This window comes from Kryptolebias marmoratus, linkage group LG23 (genome assembly GCF_001649575.2).
Source record: "Kryptolebias marmoratus isolate JLee-2015 linkage group LG23, ASM164957v2, whole genome shotgun sequence".
NCBI classification, from domain to species: domain Eukaryota; kingdom Metazoa; phylum Chordata; class Actinopteri; order Cyprinodontiformes; family Rivulidae; genus Kryptolebias; species Kryptolebias marmoratus.
This window is the reverse complement of record NC_051452.1, coordinates 14,067,369-14,069,868: the sequence shown is the minus strand read 5'-3', so window position 1 is coordinate 14,069,868 and position 2,500 is coordinate 14,067,369. Positions and strand designations below refer to the sequence as shown.

Below are 2,500 nucleotides of genomic sequence, written 5' to 3'. Positions count from 1 at the left end.
AAGTTAAGCTCTCTCATCTCAATGTGCCCCATCTGTAGGTGGATCACCAACTTCCTGACGGATAGGAGGCAGTACAAGTGGCTGGGGAAGACCATCTCAGAGACTCAGACCATCAGCATCAGTTCCCCCCAGGGCTGTGTACTTTCACCTCTGCTCTTCTCCTCTACACCAGCTGTTGCACCTCCAGCCATCAGTCTGTGAAACTGATCAAGTTTGCAGACAACACCACCCTTAATCGGCCTGATTTCGGACGGGGATGAGTCTGTTTACAGAACAGAGGTGGATTGGCTGGTGTCCTGGTGCAGCTCAAATAACTTGGAGCTAATTGTGGACTTTAGGAAAGTTATTGACCCACCACGCCATCTCGTTGCCAAGGACATCACCATTGCCACTGTGGACTCCTTCCACTTCCTAGGTATCACCATCACCCAGGACCTCAAGTGGGAGCCTGACATAAATGAGCATTCTGTCTTATGAGTGGAACCGGAAACAGGATAAAGGTAAGATTTTACTTACAGGTGTTCTCCAAAAATGTGCAAAAGTGACAGGTAGCCAGGAGGATCTGTAATGACAGGAAGGGAGGCATCAGGATTACAGATCTTTGCCAGAGAGAGTGAAACAGGAAATGGATCGACACAGGAATCGTACAGGTAAGCGGTTTTATTTACAATAACGTATAGTGACAGGACTGGATCTGAAAGAGAGAGATTCGAGTCTTTAGTTCTAGGTAAGATTACTAGTCTGCGGGTCGAGTTATTTGATGAGGATGTGTTTGTCTTGCAGGTGACAGTGATCAGTGGTGCTTGAGCGGTCTCCAGGTTCCCAGGGGAATCCTTGTGAGGTGCTCGTGAGTTCGGTGTTCCAGTCCGTTGATGGTTACTGAATCTCAGGCACCAGGTACACAGGTAAGTAGAACGTGACGGGAGAAAACAGGTCTGGCTGTAGGATAAGGTAAGCAGCAGCACCGGTTCCGGGTAACAGGTTCACACAGGCAGGCAGCTTGGAAGTGAATCAGGCTCGGAGGAAACTGGTACTCTAGACAGGCACAGGAATAAACACGGTCAGTAAGTTTCAGGAAAGGATTCAACAGGTTTGAGCCAAGACTGTTTACCCATAGCAAACAATGCATCAGCGATGAGCGGCTCCTCCAAACTGCCTTAAGAACCCAGGTGTGTGGTGATGATGATCGGCTGCAGCTGTGAGTAGTTGATGAGGCAGCCAATCAGGAGAAAGCTGTAAGTGGTGCAGGAGCAAAGTGGCAGATTCCCACAGGAGGAAGGTGAGTCTCAGGTACAGATTCAGGTTTTTGCGAATTAAGCGTAGTTAATTGTTTTCTTGTGTTTCCTTTCTTACAGGAGTGGTGCGGCATGGAGACGGTGAGGTCCAGGAAGGGAATTCCAGAAGAGGCTCCAGGTATCCAGTGACAGGTAAGTCCCAACAGGTAAGTTCGTCCGTAGATCCAGACAGGCATGTATTTACAAAGTTCAGAAACAGCCGTTCCTGAGTCAGAAAGAGCGGGTGACAAAAATACAAAGGTTAATGTAGAAAAACTTTCTCTTATAACACAATAGTCTGAGCCTGAGTCTCTAACCCAAATGGCTCGATGCTCCAGCGAAGGTCTGAGTTCAGCCGCAGGTTTAAATACTGGCTGAACTCATCAGGGGGATAGGCAGCAGCTGTGAAGGAAGAGTAACCGGCACCACCCGCAGGGCGGGGACAAAACTCAGAACCCTTACAGAGCCGACCATCAGCTCCATCATCAAGAAAGCACAGCACAGGATGTTCTTCTTACAGCAGCTGAGGAAACTCAAAATGCCAACTGAGCCAATTTTACACAGCTGTCATTGACTCCATCCTTACCACGTCCATCGCTGTGTAGTACACTGGGGCCACTAGCAGGGACAAACAGAGACTACAACATGTTGTGCGCTCCTCTGAGAGGGTGATCGGCTGCAACCTCCAACCCATACAGGACCTGTACTCCTCCAGGACTCTACGTTGTGCAGGTGGAATTGTAGCTGACCCCTCTCACCCTGGACACAGCCTGTTTAACCTTTCTCCCTCAGGCAAAAGACTACGGTCCATGCAGACCAGAACTTCCTGACACATGAACAGCTTCATTATCTCAGCCACTAAACTGCTGAACAACAGATAATTTACTATAGCACGACACAGCCACTTCATCCACCTGCTGTATAATAGCACATGTACACTTTAAATAATTTCTTGTTTCATTGTTTACTTATTCATTTGTATTTGTTTTTTGTATCATTACACCAAAACAATTTCCTAGGCTGCTAACATCCATCCATCCATCCATTCTCTTCCGTTTATCCGGGGTCGGGTTGCGGGGGCAGCAACCTAAGCAGGGAGATCCAGACTTCCCTCTCCCCAGCCACTTGGGCCAGCTCCTCCGGGGGAATCCCAAGGCGTTCCCAGGCCAGCCGAGAAACATAGTCCCTCCAGTGTGTCCTGGGTCTTCCCTGGGGCCTCCTCCCGG

General features: G+C 49.0%; 1 protein-coding gene and 1 long non-coding RNA gene across 15 annotated transcripts in view; one reads left to right on the top strand and one right to left on the bottom strand.

Moving 5' to 3' along the window:
* Positions 1–2,491, bottom strand: part of LOC112449837 — a 3,094-nt gene extending 603 nt beyond the window's left edge. Inside the window, exons 1-4 of one of the 2 annotated variants that reach the window (XR_005232734.1) lie at positions 1,592–2,491; positions 1,354–1,500; positions 1,112–1,233; positions 1–1,035 (exon numbers count right to left, since the gene is read on the bottom strand). The exon at positions 1–1,035 is cut by the window's left edge and continues 603 nt beyond it. This is a non-coding gene — a long non-coding RNA (uncharacterized LOC112449837). Of the gene's footprint in view, positions 1,036–1,111; positions 1,234–1,353 lie in introns of both variants that reach the window. The other variant, XR_003038378.2, reaches the window with a different exon arrangement.
* LOC108242155 (NACHT, LRR and PYD domains-containing protein 12-like) overlaps positions 1–2,500 on the top strand; it is a 608,460-nt gene that overhangs the window by 398,090 nt on the left and 207,870 nt on the right. The gene's annotated exons all lie outside the window — the stretch shown is intronic.